The sequence below is a fragment of the Euprymna scolopes genome, chromosome 13, assembly GCF_053919585.1.
Source record: "Euprymna scolopes isolate OS-2025 chromosome 13, ASM5391958v1, whole genome shotgun sequence".
NCBI lineage: Eukaryota > Metazoa > Mollusca > Cephalopoda > Sepiida > Sepiolidae > Euprymna > Euprymna scolopes.
The window spans coordinates 128,031,870-128,053,364 of NC_136494.1; the positions used below are offsets into that span (position 1 = coordinate 128,031,870).

The 21,495-nt window shown below is 31.8% G+C and overlaps 1 protein-coding gene and 1 pseudogene across 4 annotated transcripts in view; one reads left to right on the top strand and one right to left on the bottom strand.

Moving 5' to 3' along the window:
* The window catches only part of LOC145292185 (ubiquitin-like modifier-activating enzyme 6), a 577,203-nt gene that overhangs the window by 277,320 nt on the left and 278,388 nt on the right, over positions 1 to 21,495 (top strand). The gene's annotated exons all lie outside the window — the stretch shown is intronic.
* On the bottom strand, positions 1,729 to 1,912 carry LOC145292484 (U2 spliceosomal RNA; annotated as a pseudogene).

Sequence of the window (21,495 nt, forward strand, 5' to 3'; positions counted from 1 at the left end):
ATAATGAGATTGACCTTCAAAACAGTATGTAGGTCATAAAGTGCAGAGACGGTAGTGATGGGATTCAAAATGTGCAACAGTTGCATAATAGTGGCATGAAATAAGTTAAAAAAAGAAAAATTAAACACTTGCATTCTTTGGCAAACAAACAAACAAACAAAGCTGAAAAAATTCTCAAATCAAGTCCAGATCAACAAAAATAAAATTACGATTGTAATAAAAAAAAAAATCTTTTTATTTCCTAATATTTCATACTGATTATTTCACCCTGCACAGAAAGTGATTATTCATCAAAACTAGCTGAAATATGTCTCTGCTATTTCGGTTATTTCTTCCAAATGTACCTTAAATTGATGAGGTGGATGCTGAATCGTTTACTCATCAAAATATTTGGAATATTTTCATTATACTGTTTTAAATCACCAAATCGTCTGTTTTGTTTAAATAAATGAAGTAGCAAATGTATCTAACCATATAATTGTAGTAGAATTCACTGGGGTTTTTTGTTATATTTAGGAGTCTTATTATTATTATTATTGTTCTTGTTGTTATTGTTGTTATTAAAAGTGATGCTTAGAGAGAGAGATGTTGTTGAGAGAGAGATTGTTCCTGCTATGAAGAGATTCATATTTATAAAATGTTCGTACTTAGAAGTGTAATACAAGCTCTTTGAGTGATGAAACAGTGTTCAGACAGTCTTAGTTTTCATATTGCGTATGTAAGACGTGTATGTAAAGACATTTTAAAACACATGATATATACAAGACATATAATAACAATTTTCACTTTACCTTTTGGTAGAATTACAACACAAAGACGACGTTTATAAAAACACATGATGGATTTATTTCTTCTTCCCGACCGGTCGTGGTTTTCATTATCAAGAATTCAAAGCTTCACATTCTAAGTTTCAAAAGTGACCGTCTCGCTTCTAGACGTTCGAATCCCATGTCTGGACTGTCGTCTATCGTCCTCAGACTCTCTCCCAGTTTCTCCCTGCTTCTGTCTGCTTAACTCTAAAGTTTCTAACTATATCGAGAACTTCCCATTTTCCATGACGTCATACACATGTTAAAACATGTGTCTTCTTTCATGTGTTCTGGAAATGCGTGTCCAAAACTTTTTCCTTTGTTTACAAAAGAAATTTTAACCTATATTCCCAGTAACCTATATTTCCAATATGTTAAAAACATGTTTATTAAATTACCCTATAGTTGCATTCCTCAATTGAATTTTCATAACAGAATTGACAACGCACATTCTTTTCTTGAAACTATTTTATCTCAAAGCTAAACAATGTTTTGTTTTCACATTCCATTGCTAATTCTCTCTCGTAATCTATTTCTAAACCTAAATTACGAGGTTAGAATTTCGTCTATGCTATTTCATTTTAACTAAATCTCTCTATTTTTTATACTTACATGAAAAGGGGACAGCCCTTATCATGTAACTTTTTTTTTTTTTGGAACAGAAGAATGTAGTAGAGCTGATATAAAAAAATGGAAATGCATTCTGCCCGTACAGTGATTGAACTTGCAGCCATTATGAGAATTTTGTGTAGACATTTGAAATAATGAAGTGAGCCATGCCAGGTTAGGGTTTGCTTCGATCAAAGACATTTTAGGTTTCATATAATCAGGTGCATTTTATTAATTCAACATTTAGTTTGGTGACTAACCTATTCTAGTCTCTGTTTGCGTCTTCATGAGGGCAGAGTTCGACACAGGGTTAAGTTTTGATGTGGAAAAAATTCAGTCCCCCTCCCCCAAAAAGGCGCTTCAGATTGGAACCAAAATAGAAAATGCTTTAGTCTAGATAGATTTCTCCATCACTGACAGAGGACACAACAGATAAAATGTAGTGTCAGAACAGATACTACACTTTACTCCTAGCTAAAAAGCCGAGAAAACAAATCGACTAGCCTGTTTTAGTTGATTTTCTTAACTTGGACGTCTTCAAGTCCAACATAAACAAACTCCTGACAAACCGCCCCCTTAAGTAAGACACTCTATCAAAACTCCCAATACTAATGATTACTACAATACTATCTCACTGATTACTGTACACACAATAACCCTTATCCCTGAGTGGCCTTCGGGCCTTGATAAGTGGTGACCCCATGTAAAAAAAAAAAGATCGCTCTTTATTACAATGACTAGTTTTTGTTAAAGACTTGTAGCCTTTTGTCTGTTATTCTGCCAAAGTTAAAAGCTAGCCGACCTTTGGCTTTTTGTAGGTCCCATTTGCAGTCCTGTCGGAGTTGAGGTACAATCAGTACTTTGATCGATTTTTTTATTTACTACAAACGATATCACATTCCCTTTTCTGATAGCTAAATTACATTTCCAGTTGTTTGATAAATTCTGTCAGTTGAGCGTCGTTAATGCAAGAACATATCTAGTGTACACCATTAAATATACTGATATGATAATTGCATTGTGATGTTGTACTTTAAGGTTTTGCTAGTTTTGTGTTCTTTAATAAATGCGGGTAACTTGCTTTGGTTTCTTTATAATTAAGTTAATGGAAGAATCAATGCTTTCATGGCCACTGTCCGTGAAGAGACAGCAGTCAGAAACTGATTTATGCTCTCGATTAATGGCAAAATTTATTTTGGAAGTCAAATCACAATAAAGATCCAGTGATGTCTGCAAACATGAAATTCTACTGGGATTACCATTTTAAGATTGGAATACGGATATCAAGTTCTGTTTACCCTCAGAAAATTATTCGTTCTCCATTGGTTGCAACAGAAAAATATTCTCACATGTGGTGTACTTGCAAGGATGGTAAGATGAATGTACTTGTGTCAGTGGTATATTTTATATTTAAAAGCTCTGTAGATCAGTCGGTCTATAATGTGTCATTTTTAAGTGGCATTTTTATAGTTAAATTAGGAAATTAAATGGTTGCATCATATTTTGCATTGAAGCATAGCCATATGAGTTTATTGTAACTAAGTTTGAAATAACATCTTTAGACTCTATCCATCCATCAGTTCAACAATCATAACATTTTTATTGTTTAACTGAAAGTCAAAATGAAAAGAAAAATTGATTGAAAAGATTTAAAAAAAACTTTCATACAACGCAAATTCTTTAACTAAAACAAATTGAAGAAATTAATGATAATTACAAATTAATAAATAAATCCATTTTTCTACTGAAAATGTGCAAGAAGCACAAATGTCTCTTCCCAACTATCAAATAATTAGTGTTTTTAAGGTTTTATCTTTTAAAATCTTTGAATCTCAAAACGGAATCATCATATTCTGTTCAACATTCATTGTACATAATGGCATGTGTTGGACAGCTTTTAGAAATCGATTTTCAAACTTACTTCTGTCAGGTCTATATTTAGACATCTTTCCTTCAAATCTATCCCGATCACTTGCTCCAATGTTTTCTTTGGTTTTCTCCTGCCATGATTTCAGGTTCAAATGAACAGCTACAGCAGGAATTGAAATACACTCTGCTATGTAAACTGTTCTTCTTCTACTAACCCAAGCACTTTCACCGATTCTTCTAATGAGACCAAGTAAGTCTTTTGTTCTAGACACATCTCCTTATATTGTCAAAATTTAATCTTCCTCTGAGGTCATCAGATCTAAGCCTGTTTTTAAGACTCATATTAAACATCAATTATATCATTCCTCTCCTTCGAACACATATCTTCAACCCTTATTAGTCAGGTTTACCTTTGGTTATCTTTCATTAGTTGTCTAAAAGTGTAATCTGTTGCGAGCCATGACCGTGCACTCATCCTGTTGCAAGCAATTCCCATGCATTAGTCCAGTTGCGAGTTAGAATTCTTTCTAGAAAGACGTCGGTACTTACAGGAGGGATAACGTAATGGTTGGCAACATCCTAAGTGAAAATGTTTGTGTAGAGTGAACTGGATTCGAACTTGGCACACCCAAGTTTCTGTTAATCACTTAGCCACCGTCATCTCCTAATCTTGTGGGCCCTGTCAGTGGGGCATTAGAATACGCCGACTGCCTCCTGTAAAGGGTAAAAGTCCCTCAATGGGGGTCCTGGATATGACCTTAAACTATATCCAGTGGTGAGGCCCCAGCTTGTGGGCTTTGGGGAGTGTGGAGCCACTCTTTAATTACCATTGCTCCCAGGTCCACTCTGACCCGGAGTGGTAGCACCTGTTAGGGTCCCAACTATGGGCTAAATAGAAACCGACGTGAAAACAACAAATATATTCTATTAAAAAAAATTTTCTTCAAAATCTTTGGATTCAGCATTAAATAACCTGAAAAGGGTTGATATGCCGTAAAACAAAAACAACCAACCAACCCAATCTTGTGTGAAAAAGGTTTTATTCAGTTCATATGGGTTTTGCTTCAGACAAGTTTTCTTATTTTATTCTTAATATCCTTTTATTCATTTCTAAGTCATGTATATTTATATATTTGTATATACAGGATTAACTCCTAAACTAATTAATCAATCACCATGAATTTGGAAATATAGCTTAGGTGCAAGGGGGGGGCGTCGTAATATGCACTATATTTATGAGATGCCTTCAGTAAGTTTCCAGACTTTTTTGTGCAGGCATTTAAAATTGTCATAGACTCTTGAAAATTCAGTATGTTATTGCTATACATCTATTGAGATGACTGGCCAACTTTTATGATTTCAGGTTCAAATTAATAGCTACAGCAGGAATTGGAATATACCCTACTAAAGGCTGATTATCACATTATCAAAGATGCAATCTGGACGTGACACACTTTAGAAGAACAATATGCAATAAAATTCTGTTTTAAACTTGGAAAAGATGCCACAGAAATGTATGGAATGCTTCAGACTGCTTTTAGGCTAGCATCAGGTTTGGAGTGGCATAAGAGATTCAAGGAAGACAGGAGTCTGTGAGGGATGACAAGAGGTGTGGGAGGAGTAAGGTAGTCAGAACACTAGTTGATTGGCCAAATAAAGAATTTCATCGATAAGGATCGCCGTGTGTTTATAGAGACAATAAGTGCACAGTTTGATGTCAGTGTGGGAACTGTACACACAATTATTCACAAGGAACTGAAAGGAGATGAAAAAGGTTGTGATGAGGGTCATTGGCACGCTCACACAAGAGGACTTCCATGCGGCTTTCCAAAAGTTGTTGGAACGGTATGCAAGTGCATTGGAGCTGGAGGAGATTACTTCGAAGGTGACTAGAGTTTCATGTATATATTATCAATAAAAGTGCCCATATGAAAAAAGTCTAAAAACTTATTGAAGGTACCTCATAGTTTAATTTAGTTTTATGTGAAGGAGATATAAAGGGTGTGAAAGTCCTTTGTGAAAATTCAGATAACTTCAATTTTTGTGAAATTATAACTGTAGGTATTGCACATCAATAAATATTCCCCAAATTTCATTTTCATATTTTAAAGGATTGTAGGGAACATAATATGAGCATGGTCTCCATTTGCATTGAATTTGAGCCATAGTTATTAGACACTTTAGTTCCCTAAATTTTAATTTAAAATTGCAAAAATTTTCTTTTTATAGAATTCCTGAACATTATTTTGTAAAATCATGCTTTTCTCATTTCTGAATTTGCCAAACTTATTAAAATTTTTCACTAGCGCTATTTTTAACCTAATTAGGCAATCTGTGCCAAAAATATTTTTTTTTTTTAAATATCTAATTGTGGGAAAAGTTCTTTTTTATTTTTTTTCCTCCTTCCTAAAAGTTCAACATTTTAACCTCAAACTTGACCTTTTCTTAAAATGTTTCGTTATATTCCCTGATAAAAAAAAAAAGAGTTGACATTCTGCAGAGATATCCGTTCTCACTCAATATTTTTTTTTTTTTAATTATTATACTGGAATTGTTCATGAATTGTCTACGCTGTTATTGATTTAAACAATGTTTATCTATTGTTTTAGAAAGTTTTCATTGTTAATCCTTTCTAACCCCTTTTTCTTTTTTTAATTTTTGTTTTTGAAAAATTCTTATTCACCTCAAACAAGCTATGTTGCCACTTAGACACAAGGTGATATTATTTCTACAAGGGATTTGAGTAGCGAGATCTCTACATATCTATATATTAATACGATAGCGTGTTATTTATTTATTTTCTGTGTTATGCTTACACCCGAGTCGTTTAATTAATATGAACTTCCCTTTCTTGTAATAAATAATTTTACCAGGAAGTTTTGGTTTCGGTTTCAGCTGAAAGAACTCGAGTTATATATATATATATATATATATATATATATATATATATATATATATATATATATATATATATTTTTTCATAAGTTTTTTTTCATACATATATTTTTTCATAAGTTTTGTTTCGGTTTCGATTCAAGCTAATGCACCCAAGTCATATAGATATATATATATTTTTTTAAATCACGACTTTATAACATATAAAAATCGATAGAACATTAACTCTATAATAATATATACAAAATCTGCAAGAATTAAAATATCATATTTAAGTGTACTTTATGACTGGGCTACAGTGGGTGTCCTTTTAGCTTAGACAAATACTTTTGCAGTTTTAACAAAAGAGCTACAATAATATCAGAGCGTCTCGATTCACGCTGAACATCTACAAAATGCCGACATCAATATATTACATATGAATGAGTCCCCTGTGGAATTTCCACAGGTCCTGCTAGTTATTATTATTTCTTTTTTTTTAATCCTTTGAGATGAGTAATTTGTTTATTTATTTATTTGTGGACTGTTATCATCATCTTCATATTTGTTTCAATCGTGGTACAGTGGATAGAGGCGTTGAATTTTGACGATTCCAGGTGGACATTATCTGAAGATAGCAGTTTCAATCCTGCCCAAAGCAGGCCAGAGATTTAGTTGGCCAAAATGTGGCGAGACAACAACAAATTATAGAAGACAGTAATTGCTAAGGATACAATTAAAGAGACTCAGTATTTCTATCTTGTCATGATTAGTTACCTGAAGAAGGCCAAAGGATGAGTTGGCCAGAACATGGTGACGCAACAACTATGAAAATGAGGATAACAGTTCGTAAATAAATAAATAGAGCGATTTCTCTGTTCACATTACATTTAAATTTCTACATGTCACTACAGTCAATGAGCCAGTATGCAGGAAGTCTAGTAGTTTGAAGGGAGAAACCATTAGAAGATTTTCTAGCATCTAGGAACCTCTGAAGTGAAGAGGTTGGATTTTGCTGCTTATAATGTTAGTCTGGGGTATTTACATTGAGGTGACACAAGTGCTACAAGTTCATGAAAGCACATTCTATTAAAGTACTTGTAAAACAGGCACAGGGATGCAGCACTGCATTGATGAGACAGGGGTGGAAGTTTGGTTAATAGTGCAAGACCTATTAGATAATGTAAACTCTTTTTTGAACCCTGTCTAAGTGAAAGAGACTGGTGGTTCATGTACGGCCTAGATAGGCAATAATGCTCTATGCATGGGTGAATGGTGCTTTGTAGAAATACTGGATACTGTTAGGTGTGAGTAGTTTTCTAGCATGGTAGAGGAAGCCCACATCTGTAATAACCTTTGCAATGTCTTTACAATTCGTGTTGCCTGTGAATGTTAATTCGGTGAGTTTGAATGATGAACTCTCAGGTTGAGTGTTATTAGTCATAGCAATCAGTTGTTGAGAAAGTTCCTTGTAATTGTAAAAGGAAAGAAGCTTAGTCTTAGTAGCAGTAAATGTTACCATCCATTTTTGTTGCCATTCCACTACAAAAGTTATAGGTCAAGCCCTTAAATTTTATCTTGGCTTAAGATATACAATGATTGAATAATTTGAACTTATCAGTGACAAAAATTTTTCAAGTTGATGTAAGTTAACTAATATGATGAAAATCTAAGATTAAAAATCATGGAAGGTGCTCGACTGAGCTTCAATCTATAAGTGTAAAACACTCACAATGAAAACTCGTCGAACCCCTAATCAACTCTTTTTCTCCCTTTGTGTACCTAAAATAAAGTGGAACTTCTATAAGAAAAGTTTTTTTTCTAGAACTGTCTGTAAAACACTGCCGTGCAGCTGCTTCCCGACTGACTATAACATTGCTGTTTTCAAGTCCAATGCAAACAAATTCTTATTGAGCTATCCTCTTAGTCAATTTCTGACCAGTTATTCCCTCGGTGTTTCCCAGGTTACCTGTCAAACTCAGTAACCCTTATCCTCAAATGGCCTTGATAAGTGATGACTCGTTTATGATAAATTAAAAAAAAAAGAATGAGAATATGGAAAATAACCATTGGCAAAAGATGCATTAAAGTTCCTTGCGGTCATCATAATCTGCTTTAAAAAGCAATATTGTAAAAGAGGTTGGACTTGATGCATCAGCGCGTGCACCAATTGTGCAGAATCAGAATGAAAGGATCTTGTAAACTGCACATTTTTGTACTCTCTGTGATATAAATGTATAGATGCTTCTTCTCTTATTGATGGTGATTTCTGAAATTTTCTGCAATGCCATATGAAAAAGCAATTCTCTACAGTGCAATGTAAGTGTATTTGATTCTGTCACATCAAAAACAATGTACGGCATAATTGCGTTGACACACCGGTTCTCATCAGATCACCAAAGTTAAGCAACAGGGAGTCTGGTTAGTACCAGATGAGTGACCATTTGGAAATTCTAGGTGTTGTATATGGTCTCCGCTTATCTCTGCATTTGTTATTAGTTGTCTTGAATATACACTTCACTTGCTACTGGTATTTAACAATGTCGACTCAGGAGAGGTGTGGTTGGAGATTACGCACCTCCTACTAATAAGACTTTCACGCGCAGACACCCCTTCGTAGTCTGTCAAAGACTGAGGGAGCCCTTTATTTTACATCAAAATAAAATCTTGAAATTATTCAATTTGTGAGGAACTCGTGTATGGTTTAAATGAAATACATCGTTTACAAACTATTTACAAAATATGCGTATAAAAATTTAAAGTACGAACGATTTGTATAAAAAAAAAAATATGTGCAGCTTTGATAAACGTTATGAAATATGTCAAACAGTTGGAACTGGAACAAATTCATTATTTTAGAAGCCTGATAAATATTATGCATCGGCGCTAGACTGCACAGCCCTCTTTTTGTCATGTATCATTTATTTTTGATTCAGTTTAAAAATAATTTGTTCATTAAAAACAAACAACAAAAATATTGAATTCATAAATCCTTGAAAAACATGCACATTCTTTTTTTTTTTTTTTTTTTTTAATTAAAAAAAGAAAAAAGAAAACATTAAAATGGTATGAATAATAGAGAAATTATTATTAGGGAAATATTTTTTTGGTCAGAGTTGAACCTTTTTAAAATTTCAAGTATCAATGTTGAGCATCCTCCCTCCACCACCTCAGAGGCAAGATAAGTTACTTTACTACCGAGTTTTTAGTGCCTTTACTCACTTTCAAACGTTTATTCGGTTAAAAAAACAAATAGTGTCTAGCAAACAAGAAAAATGGATGCGACTTAACACATAAATATTTGAAGTCTTGATAATGACTTAGAAATAAAACAAAATACTGTTAGAAACCTATCCAATAAATGTTACCGTGCCGTTTATTGGGTAGTTTTCTAACAGTATTTTATTTTTTTTATTTTAAGTTATCATCACGACATCAAAGATGCAAATCACGGGCATTTTTTTTCTTGTTTTTATTTTTTCTTCTTCTTGTTTTTATGTAACGCTTGACATTATTTGTTTTTTTTTGTTTTTTTTCGGACCAAATTAGCGTTTTAATGTAAATAAAAACAGTAAAAACGTATTCAGTTAGGTAGAAGAGTAACTTATCTTGCCTTAGATAACATTTATTTATTTGTTATATATTTGTTTGTTTTTTTTTTATCTCTTTTTCGTACCTCTGTGGATTGTAAAACAAACCCGCATTTTATGTTATCTTTGTGCTATTTTCAATTCTTTTCTTTAAAAAAAAGTCTTTGAGTGATTTTCAGTTTGATGTTCAATTTTAATGCAATGGGACTGCCTTTCTTTCTACTTGTTAAAACTTGCACTCCTTGAAGAAATCACTTTCGCTCTCTTTTTCTGATCTAATCATGACTTCCTATTTCTTGGCCTGCTTTGAACTCCTTTGTTCATTCAACATTGCTGTAATTTTTATCTCTCTATAATGGATATTATTGGGAAGAGCACTTAAGAAGGATTTTAGCTGTTAAGTGTAGATGTTCCTAACAAGTGCATCTTTACACAGCACTTAACTTTACTGTATTAAACGGTCTCTTTCAATACGTAAGAGGTGTTTTTTATACGACCATCATACAAATGATGTAGATATTTAAAATTTTTATTCTTTACTCTAAATTATTCTTGCATCAAACAATCATGTTTTTCCTTGATGTTCTAGGCCTGAGTTTAATCGCCTCTAATGGCTACTGTTATCGTCAGTGTAGAATTTGAATCCCATCGGACCCATTGTGGTCATTAAAGCACTCATGTCGAAGGAAAGTATTACCTCACTCTGGGTTTAAAAAACAAAAAAGCAGCATGTTCGCATGTAAAGAAAATTAATTCTATATTACTCGTCATTTTACTATTTGAATTACTGTTCTTGGCTTCAGTGACGTAACGGATAAAGTACTAAGTAATATTTAGTCTTAAGCTCCCGATGATTGAAGGTTTAATCTTCAGTGTGAACTATACAAAGAATACAATTGGGAATTACTTAAGACTTCTACTGGGTCATGGCTGACGAAACGAGAGCATGATACCCATGTGGATTAAATAAAGTTTTGTTCAAAATTCTGTACGGATTCCTGAATTTGGCAAGATACACCTGAAGAAGGTCAGAGGTTACATCGGCCGAAATGTTGTGATAACAATACTCAAGATGAGAACAGTAGTACAAATAATTCAAATAACCGAACCTCATCTCAAAAATCCAGAAATATTGTTTTATTACTTTTTTTCGCTTGTTTTATCCACATCGGTTTATTTTGATCTAATAAAATAACACTAATGATGAAAACCATTTTCAATTAACAGATAAACAATTTCTAGCACTTTTTATGGGAAATCACAAAAAATTGTTTGCAGCATATTTTTTTCAAACTCTGGTCAAAACGTGTCCTTTCTCAGTACCCCACTTAGGTTGTTTTAAAAAATAACAATTAGTTTCCACAATTCTTTTTAAGAATCAGATACTCATGGAAATGTTATGTGGAGGTTTCTAATATCCATTGCGAAAGTGGTGTTATGACGAATGCCAATAAGAATCGAACATGGCGTGCTAAGTGATCAAACTGTGTTAGTATCCACTTATTTAATATTTAAATAATTGTATACAATAGATGTTGTTGGCGCATTAAATAAGGATTGATTTGCCGGAAAATAGACAAAGAAACCTTTTTTTTCTTCTTTTCTTTTGTCTTTTTCTTCTCTTTTTCCCTTTTTCATTTCCTTTTTATTTTTATTTTATTTTTTCTATTTCACGGGTTTCATTTTCTTTTCTTTTTTTTATTTTCTTTTTCCATTTTTTTCTTTTCTTTTCCTTTTCTTTTCCTTTTCCTTTCCATTTTTTTCCTTTTTTCCATTTTTTTCCATTTTCTTTTCTATTTTCTTTTCGTTTTCCATTTCTTTTCGTTTTCTTTTTCCATTTTTCATTTTTCTTTTCTTTTTCCATTTCTTTTTCTTTTCTTTTTCCATTTCTTTTTCTTTTCTTTTTCCATTTCTTTTCCTTTTCTTTTTCCATTTTTCCTTTTTCTTTTCTTTTTCCATTTTTCCTTTTTCTTTTCTTTTCTTTTCCTTTTTCCATTTTTCCTTTTTCTTTTCTTTTCTTTTCCTTTTCTTTTTCCATTTTTCCATTTTCTTTTCTTTTTCCATTTCTTTTCCTTTTCTTTTTCTTTTTCTTTATTTTCCATTTCCTTTTCTTAGATGACTTTAATTTTACTTATCGACTTTAATTGTATTTATGTCTCCAATAGTTGACATTTAATTAAATAGAAATATGTTTTATTTTTTTCTCTCTATTTATTAATGTATTTTTTTTATCTTGTAGAAATTCTAATGTCCTTTTAAATACCAAAAGTGAAAGCTCTGCTTTAAAAAAACAACCATTGTAATCTTACCAAAGCTTTTTTAACAATAGAAACGTTTGGTTTTATTAAATGCTTACTTTCTATTTAGTTGACATCAAAGCTTAATTACTAATTAATTTTATAATGCAATCATTTATGCATAGGCCAAGCACAAAGATTACAACATAATTGAACAAATGCTGGTAATTGTTTCTCTATGTATGGCCAACATTTTAATGATATGTTTGGACGATCTTTGTTTTTGTAAAACATTTTCATTATTAAATCAATGCCTCCGTTCAGTCTCTAGAGATAATAGACACCACTGTAAGGGTAGCTGTGTGTGTAATTGTGAGGCAACGGTTGCGTAATTCCCAACCACACCTTTCCTGAATCAGCACTGCTTGGATTTCATGGTAAGAAGAGGCCCAAGACTGACTGGAAACAATGCCGAGATAAGCGGAAAGCACATACAGCACCTGGAATTCCTAAATTTTCACCCATTTTAGTACTGACTAGGATCAACGTTGCTTAACTTTGGTGATCTAACAGGAACCGATGTGTCAACATAATTATGTTGTATAGTAAATACAGATGTGAAAAATATGGTAATTTGTTAATCATGAAGCTGAAATTTCACTTTGACACACACATCTTGTGATTAAGTGGAACTACAATGAAAATGGTTAACATGTGGTCAGTTATAAATTTATATGAATACTTAATGTTTTTTGGGTTTTTTTTTTTTCGAAACCTGATATGAATCATTATCATTACTGGCTGTGTCATTCAAATTTGCTCATAAACTATGAAGGTTCTCCATCTGCCCCTGTTCATGGCCAATCCTCTTTACATCTGCTCACAAGCCATGACGGTTGCTATTTCTTGGTTAGGCTTTATTTTTATTTCTTGTCGGTTCCAAAAGAGAACAGCAAATCTAATTTTCCTTGATGAAGTCTTGTAAAAAGTGTGGCTAATCCGCCTCTCACATCTTTGTAGTTTTTCTTCCTCTATCCGTTGCTACAACCTTCATGGATGATTTTTAGTTTTTTGAGGAAATTAGACTTTTGTGAAAGGTTGCTGAAACACATCAAGAAAATTAAGTGGAAATAGTTTTTTTTTTTTTTTAATAATATTGTTATAGTATAATTAAGTGAAAATAGTATTTTTTTTTAATAATATTGTTATAGTATGAATAAGTGAAAATAGTATTTTTTTAATAATATTGTTATAGTATAATTAAGTGAAAATAGTATTTTTTAATAATATTGTTATAGTATAAATAAGTGAAAATAGTATTTTTTTTTAATAATATTGTTATAGTATTTTTTTTAATAATATTGTTATAGTATTTTTTAAAATAATATTGTTATAGTATATATAAGTGAAAATAGTATTTTTTTTAAATAATATTGTTATAGTATAAATAAGTGAAAATAGTATTTTTTTAATAATATTGTTATAGTATAAATAAGTGAAAATAGTATTTTTTTTAATAATATTGTTATAGTATAAGTGAAAATAGTTGTTTTTTTTTAATAATATTGTTATAGTATAAATAATAATATTGTTATAGTATAAATAATAAGTTGTATGGAGCTTCCAGGTGAGAAATTAAAAAAAATAAATTGAACATACTAAAAGTTACACTGAATTTCTTATAAAGTAGAAATAAAAATAACAATCAGTCTGAAAAATTGTTTATTACTATTAACTAGCTGTCCATACCCAACATTGCATAGGAGTCTTTTTTATTCACTATTTTTAAAAGCAACATAAAGACTTTAAAAACTTTTTTGTTTTCACCTATAAATTAATAAATAATTAGAAGCTAAGAGTTAAAATTGTCTAATCATCAAGCAGGTCGATCAAGGGATGGGAAGTGCTGATTATATGACGAATACAGGAAGGAGGGAATGAATATGTGCTGTCAGTCTGGTGTGTCAGTAAAGAGAAGATAGTAAATATTAACGAAACTTAAAATGGTATATTTTTAATTTTCGTTTTAATCTATGCTCTTGTATTTTTTATTTCAATAAATATTCGATGAATAATCCAGAAAAATAATATTTTGGTGAAATTTTTTAAGTTACGTTAACACAAGAAGTACAGACTAGTGTTGGGATGAAAAAAATTTAGTCTATTTTTTTGATTCTGCAAACGATTCTTTTATTTTTTTATTTATTTTTGTTTTTAAACTTAATGTTTAGTTGCTGGTACTAACGATAAATATTATTTAAATTGACATAAATATTTATTATTTAAATTAACAGTAAAACTAAAATCTATAAATCATAATAACATCAAAATAGGAAATAAAATGCATTTTACTTGTGTAAAATAAAAAAAAACAATTGAACTTTGCATAAATTTGTGATGTAACTTTTTAAAGAATGCAATTAATTGAAAGAGTTGTGCAAAAAAGTTTCAAAATAAAACATTTTTGTCCAGAGAAATACTGAGAAACATCATTGAAAATATATAAAATATCAAAAAAGAAATATTTTTTTTATTATTACACTAACCTGGGTGCCCAGCATTGCCCGGGTGGTTGGAGGTCTGTGTTGAGCAAAAAAGAAAATTGTAGTAGGCAGGCAGGCTCAAACCCGTACCACAAAGGAGGAAAAGAAAGTGAAAATAAAAAGTAATGCGTTAGCTATTGCAGCTGTCACTAAACTGTAAGTGGTGTAGGTTTAAATTAAGGCTAGACAATCGAAAAGAGGCAATGACCTTCGAAAATATTGGTGAAAAAAGCGACCTCTCTCTGTAGAAAAGTGCCCAATTGAGTGTGAAAGAATTAATGTTTTTGGTCAATGTTTCAATATTTGTCATCCGAAGGGTCTAGCTTCAAAATGATACTGATTTCCTGAAAATCTGTCACCTCTGTCGAAAGTTTTTGCAAGACATACATACATACATACAAACAAACAAACAAACAAACATACATACATACATACATACATACATACATACATACATACATACATTTAAACAGACAGGTGATATTTATATTATTGATGGTTGGACTTTGATTGGTTGGTAAACCCTGAGAAAAATGATTCGTTGTTTTTATATAGATTTTATTCCAGTGTAAAAAAAAAAGTAAAAAATTACTGACATTAACAAATTGTTAATTGATTTTTTTAACATAGCTTTGGTATATTTTATTTAATGAGCATTGATCTTTCTAGTTTGTGATAAGTTCTACAGATCATAAAATTTTTATATAAACAACCTTAAATCAATATTATTTAATGAACTCTTCCGATATGTGAGTCTCTAGTTGCACAAGTGATTACTTTTTATGCTGTTGTGGTGATGTTTTTAGGCGCTTTTGTTATGTGAATTACTAATTGCAAATGATTTAATATTTATTGTTTTCAACAAAGGTTGTCAATAATGGTATTACAAATGACAAAGAAACAGACTCTATATTTTAGATTAGATCATTTGTTGTGAAACCGAAACTTACCTGCAACATGAACTCTTTTAGTACTATATTATGATGTGAGATAACTCTGTCATGGAGCAGTATTGTAATACCATAGAATTAGCAGGAGTACTTGTAGTATGTAGTGTGTACAACTATCCATAATGGACACCACTGGATAGTAAGCTCTGCTTACCTTTTATCGTCTCATTGTAATCTTTTGCAATTAGAAATCGAAAAATGATGGTTCTATGTCACTACATTAAAGTGTATGTGTTGGGAGTAGACGTCCTCCTCTTTCCCCAAATCAACACTGGTTATCAGACATTCAGAATAATTTACAGAATTTGTTTCATCTGTTAAAAAATTGTAGGGAACGTGTAAATATTGGATACCAATTAATTTGTCCTTTCTTTTTTATTTTTTTTTCCTTACGGGAGGAGGGGTAACACTAAAAATGGAAAAGTACTTAAATTGAAATTCGAATATTTGAATTTTGAGTTATGCACCAAAAAAAAAATTCCAGAAATGAACAGGCGTTTTTGAGTCAGTTATATGATCAACGTATTCATAAAAACAGCATCGATGGAGAGAGAAACTTTAGCAAACAAATGATTGCGGTCATTTTCATAGAACCTATTATCACTATCATCTAATCTTCAGAGTCATCACAACTGCCAAAACCAAATTCGGTGAGATTATACATTTGCCGACTGCAAGTCATGTAGATTGGTAAACCTTTCTAAAAATGGGGTCCCCTGTTGGCCGAGGGTGGTGACCTATGATGTCTACAACAGGATACTTGTGAATAGGCGTTCGTCCCCGTTGACTCTTATTTTGGCTAGATGAGAAGTCGGAGATGCCCGATTTGATCAGTCGGTTGTTCATATCATGCCCGAGTATCTATAAATTTATTCCCAACTGTATTATTTGATCTGATTCTTCAAAAAATCCAAACCTTATTTCTCCCTTTCATTTTTCTTTCCAAATAGATTCTATAAAGTGGTGGTTGAGTGTCAATCATGTTGAGATTAAAGATTATCTATATCAAAGAGTAATTTTTCCAAAGCAGTAATGTTTTTCTTGGATTTGTGTTTTTGGGGAGTAATGCTTCTCTCTCTCTCTCTCTTTCAGTAAAGTTCTCTTCTAAGAATAATGGTTTTACTTTTCCTTTGAAATTCCCTTCTAAGAGCATTGTATTCTTGTTATATAAGAGCAATATATTCTAGAAATCTAAGTAATTATTCTACCTATAGAATTATAGTTAACAACTTTATTCGGCATTAGATAATCCACAGAAGGTCCATATGCCATAAAACAAACCAAACACATGCGAACGAAGCAATGCCCAAAAACAAAAAAAAAAAATCCATTTTTTTATGCTGCCACCTCTGACTTCCAACAGCGCTTAAATTTGCATACATGTAGTATTTTTGTATCGGAAGGATTCTAGGCTTGAGTAATGGTGCTTCTCTACAACAGCCGCATGCCAACCGTGGACACAAAGATGTCATGTTTTATTTTCAGGTTCTTTTCCTCCTTCGCAGTACAGGTTGCCTGCCTGTCTGCTTATTACCATGTTTTTTTTTTTTTGCTCAACACACACCTCCAAGCATCCGGGCAATGCCAGGCACCCAGGCTTGTCTAATATATAAAAGGCTATATGTCTATCTCCATATTTTCAAGCTCTATCTCATTTATGGGTCTTTAGCCAGTTAAAATAGGTTTTAAGGGGTCAAAAATGGGTAAAAACTGAAAAAATCGTTATCCATTTTGTACATTCATCTTAGTTTATTTTTAATTTTCAATCAGTTCATATGCATGTTATGTTGGTACAGTGGTAACGTCACCAGCTTTAATTGCTACAGTGTCGGTTTCGATTTTAACTGATGGCACCCAAATACTTTTTTTTTTACTTTTGAAATTATGACTCTATAATAATATATACGAAATCTGAACAAATCAAAATATCATATTTTAATGTATTTTATGACTGGGCAAAACCGGGCATCCCCCACTCTTCTGCTAGTTAATCCCTGATCGATTAGAAATAAAGGGGAGGACTGATGGTTATACAATTTTGACAACAAATCTTTTTTTTCTGGGATTGATAGTCATACCTTTTTATCTCAAATACCTTGAATTACTCTACGATTAGCACTCTCACCAAAATACCACATTTATTCTATGATTTAATCCTTACTTTGTAAAGCGATAGTGAATTGGAAAATCCAGCTAGTAATAAATAAATGCATTTTATTAAATAAACTAGAGTACAAGTCTGATATGATTCTTCTTCAAAAGTACTTCTACTGAATGGCATATATATTTTAATGCTAACCTCATATTCATGTTTATAGGTTGAATTCATCTCTTTTTGTTTTTGCTTTTTTTTTCTTTTCTTCATTTTTTTTTTTAAGGCTGAATTTCTTGCAAATTCAATTTATCATGTATTTCCCGCTTTTTTCTTTCCATTTTCTTTTCATTTTTGCTTTTATTTTCATAGAAAAATATCTTTTCTTTCCAAACATTATATGCATTTTTTTCTCCTCTTTCCATGTTTCTATGATTATATATAGTTGATCCTTACGTTCTCATTGTTTAACCTTAGTGATAATCAACCGTTACAGTAATTCATGGCTGATCCTGCATTTTTTGGAGGGGGTGGGGAAATCCCCCCCCCCCCTGACTCACACTGCATGTAGCAACATTCAACGACAATTAACAACAACTTATCTTCAATCATGCTTTTTTTTTTTACTTCATAAGAATGCATGAACAATAACTCCTTTTCTAAAATGGCACCAAAAATGGCTACAAGGAAGAGGAAGAAAAATGGAGGGAGAAGGACGAGTTGTAAATAAGATAAATAATTGATTCCATTTTGACAATTTTTATGATTCATATCAGATATTATATGAGTGTGGTTATCGTCTGCCATAAAGATAAGTGAAATTGATGAGATGAGACTCTAACCCTTACATTCTCCTTTTCTGCTCCAATAACCTTTATCATATCTACACAAACGCTCGCATCAGAAAAGCATAGAAATGCCCAATTGTGCATATAAAGCACATTTCCCAAGTAAACCATTTCTTTTCTTCTTCGTATTAAATTAAGCTGTATTTAGTTTATTTGTGTATATCAACAATTACATAATAAATGACCTGACTACAACTTGGATGTCTTCAAGTCCAACAGAAACAAATTCCTGATGAACCGCCCCCTTAAGTAAGACACTTTATCAAATCTCCAATACTAATGATTACTATGATACTATCTCACTGATTACTGTACATGCAACAACCCTTATCCCTGAGTGGCTTCCGGGCTTTGATAAGTGGTGACCACCATGTAAAACAAAAAAAATAAATAAATAAAAAATAGTATAAAATTAATATGCATATGTATACTAGCAGGGGCGCCCGATATTGCCCGGCCAGAAAATATGCTTAAATATGATATCTTAATTTGAGCAGATTTCGTATTTATTATTATAGGGTCAGTTATTTCATATTATATTGTGCCCAATATCTAGTCATGATTTCAAAAGTAAAAAAAAAAAAAGAAATGATTTGAGCTAGAATCGAATATAAAACATAAGAAACCATAAGCTTAACGGTTTTAAGACTAAACTAGTGCAGACATTTTTGTTTAAATAAATAAACATATTTATTTATTAAAATAAATCCAATATTTCGAATTATAACAAATTCTTCAGGAAAATCCAGGATTTTTTTTTTTATTATTTTTTTTTTTAATTTTTTACATCGCATGGTGGTGATAATCCTTGGGGCGTTGTCAGATGTTGAAGGCTTGAATGTTCAATACAATGTAAGCGTCGGTCAACGCGTGTGTCATATGATATAGAAATTCAGTTTTTTAAGCACTGTTGATATATGCAATACAAAATTCAAACTTTAACGGTTTTAAAACCAAAAGTAAAGCAGACGTTTTCTTATATTAATAAATAAACAGTTATCATAACAAAGTGAATGTTTTGAATTATAACAAATTCTTCATTAGGAAACTCCAGTTTTTTTGTTTTTTTTTTCTGTCTTAAAACCGTTAAAGTTGGAATTTTGTATGCTTATATATCAACACTGCTTAAAAAACAGTGAATTCCTGTATTATATAATAAAACACAGTTTGATTATTAAAACTATGCCTATAAATTAAGCAAAGACTGAAGTTTATTTGTACTCAATATGGTAGGACTGTGGAAAGGAGTGTCGATTTTTTTAACTACAAGCTGGTTTCCATGACAACAATGTTTTTGATAGACAAGATGCAAGCAAAGGCGGGTGGACGGTCCATAAAGTTTCACTACTTATGTTTACTACGCTATAATCACATTGACTAATGTATATCCATTAACTTTTATCCTCGGGTGGCCTCCGGGCCTTAATAAGTGGTGATCCCTGTGTAATCGGCCTTTGGATTATTTTGGACCATCTTCCAATTACGGGATTTCCTTGGATTTTACTTGTACAAATGGAAATTCAATTAACTTTCTTGAAGTTATATTTTTGGATTTTACCGTCATTCGATTATCTTTCACCAGACGTGTAATCACCTTTTTCTTCACCATATTCCCTCTGCTTCACTTTTTTGTTATCAAGTAAGATCTTTGACTTACTTGTTGTTTCATCAAATACTTTTGTATGCAAAATCCGATCCCGCATTTTGCTAATTCCTACCCATTGATGAGAAGGAAAGTATTTCTTTGAAACTCCGCGGATTAAGAACTACCCACTTATCAAGTGTTTCCTTTTCAGATTAAATATGTTTTTTAACTCTTTTTCAAAGTGTTTTTTAACATGTTTTATTAACTGTTTGCTCGTATATATATATATATATATATATATACACTCGCCCACTATAATGAACAACATGTTAAGACCACATTTTCAACATCTGGTGACAGTTTCAATTTGTTAGATGTCGAGAGTCTGAAATGACTGCTTATATGCTGTTATTCCCAGATCCACCCCAACCCAGAATGATAGTACCTGTCAGTGGATTAAATATATAATTTGTTCTTGGCATGACATGAACCTACATCCGATGGTGTGATCCTAATTTAAGAGTTTTGGGATGTATTGAATTGCCATAATGCCCAGGTTCATTCTGACCCCGATTATATTGATAGGATGAGTAGAGATTATTTATTTTGAAATATGTGCCTACACAACAAATTAATCTGCAAACCAATTTATTTTTTGTTCTACCTTTATTCATTTCAAGCAAAACACATTGCCACTGAGATATAAGAGGCTACTGTGATTACAGGCCAGATTTATAGGAGGCAATCTAAGTGGGGAGTTGATCAGCAAGTTGATACTTTGCTGAGCAGGATACTGCTCAGCAAAGCATTTCTTTATTACTATAAGATCTGATCCACATGTTACAAAAGATACTGATATGAAGGGGGTAGCATAAAATTAATTTAACAAGTTGACATGTCTCAACAATTAACTAAACAATGTTTTCACGAGAAAAAACATGGCTACTTATTAACAAGATGTGTTTACTATAAAGCAAGGTAATATCAAATATAAATGTATCTAATATGATGAATTAGGTGAAAATGATTGTTTGGGTATATCAGCCACACAGAGTAAATCAGAGTAAATATAAATTTCACCTGTCTATTTAAATGTATGTATGTATGTATGGTTGTATGTCTGCCTGAAACTTTCGATAGAGGTGACAGATTTTCACGAGATTGGTATCATTTTGAAGTACGACCCTTCGGACGACAAATATTGAAAAATTGGCCAAAAACATTAATTCCTTCATTCTCAACTGGGCACTTTTTTACAGGGAGGGGTCGTTTTTTTTTCCGATATTTTCAAAAGTCATCGATTTTCGATTGTCTAGCCTTAATTTAAACATATGTCACTTTCAGTTTGGCGATGGGCGCAACAACAAATGCTTCACATTTTTTTTTCACTTTCTTTTCTTCCTTCGCAGTACATGTTCGAGCCTGCCTACTACCACTTTTTTTTTTTTTTTTTGCACTCGAAATATTCCTTTTTTTTTTTTTTTCTCAA